This window comes from Cricetulus griseus, unplaced genomic scaffold (assembly GCF_003668045.3).
Source record: "Cricetulus griseus strain 17A/GY unplaced genomic scaffold, alternate assembly CriGri-PICRH-1.0 unplaced_scaffold_428, whole genome shotgun sequence".
Classification (NCBI taxonomy): Eukaryota; Metazoa; Chordata; class Mammalia; order Rodentia; family Cricetidae; genus Cricetulus; species Cricetulus griseus.
In genome coordinates, this window is record NW_023277173.1 from 9,756 (window position 1) to 11,232 (window position 1,477).

The 1,477-nt window shown below is 43.6% G+C and overlaps 1 pseudogene; it reads right to left on the bottom strand.

Moving 5' to 3' along the window:
* Positions 1 to 258: 258 nt before the first annotated feature.
* LOC113831180 lies at positions 259 to 692 on the bottom strand (annotated as a pseudogene).
* Between the last annotated feature and the right edge of the window lie 785 nt (positions 693 to 1,477).

Here is a 1,477-nt window from a genome sequence, read left to right on the forward strand (position 1 = left end):
CTTCAGTTTCTCCTCCCTCTTTTCTTCCCAGTCCCTCTCCATGCTTAATGATTCTTTTTGTTGTTGTTTTTCTATTTCAAAAAGCTTTATTTTTACTTGGCCCGAGGCTTTGGAGGGGCTCCAGGGTGATCACAAAGTTGCCTAGTGACTTGAGAGGTTCAGGTGGAGGTCCTGAGGCTGGCTGTTGCAGAGCAGAGCAGAGGAGGGGGAGCCCCTTGGAAGGCGAGGCCTTCTAGACGTGCATGAGAGTGAACCACCCTATGCCAGAGATGGCTGGGGCACATCAGTCTGCATTGGCTGTCGCCCAGCCAACCTATGGAGGTTAGTCAAGTGGTTGCCATTTTCTTGATGAGCTTCTCCTCATCCAGGAAGTGGTTTTCCAAGACATCACAGTGGGGTTTTTACCCCCACTCATCTTAAGATGGCTTCTGCACATCCTGGAAGAGTGCACTGCACATCTTGGGAGAGTGCACGCACGCCCCTGTGATTGGTCTGCAACTTGAGCCCTCACAGTCTTCCTTGGCCAATTACCAGAAGAAGTGGTCTACACCCTCCTGAGCCACGTCATGCGGATCAAAATAGTAGCCCAGAGATAGGTGTAGGAGGCCCACAGGGCTAAGGTGACCAGGCAGTTCACTGCAGCTTCCATTTCAATGGAATCATTCTGATGAATCTGGGAAGTCAAGGCTGATCTTCAGTATGGAGCAAACAGTAAAGGGACTGTGTGGCGGGTCCTCAAAGTCGAAGGTGGTGAGGAGATAGTCCCAGAGGCTGTGACTGGGAAGACGGAAAGGCAGCTGGAAGCTAGCAGAGGGGGTCTTTGGGTTCATTCTGTCCAAACACTGTTGAAGCAAGACAGAGATCCATGGGACCTCTGAGGCACTGTTTTGCTTAATGATTCATAAAGGAAACAATATTGATAAAATGTGCTGCTAGTTATTTTAATATACCTTCATCTATCTCAGTGTTTTTTCCCTCAGGAATTTCATTAAAAGATTTCATCCTATGAATCTGCAAAAATGTTTGGATGTGGTTGTAAATAAACAGTATTTAGCTGAATTTATTTATCTGTTTCACTGGACCCCTAACTAAATGATAGATGCAATAGATATATAATTTAATATACAGATTGTTTTAAGTGTTCTGTTTTAATACTATTAAAGAAACTAGGTTCTTAATCACTGTTGAACTCAACCATAATTTCCACCTCAATCTTTAACTCTCTAATTTCCCAAATGATCTACTTTAAAGCTTCATTTTCTGCATTAAAGAGGCCATTAAACACATTTATGCAGGCAATTAAAAGGCATTGCATAGGACCGGCAGAAAACCATGGATATATTCAATTGCCCTCACTTTAAATCAATCAGCTAACATGAGTCTGTAATTAACATCCATATGGTGGGGAAGCTTACCTTGGCTAGAAATACAAACTACTACTGTGAGCTCTGGCCTCAAAATGAATGAAAGTCAATCA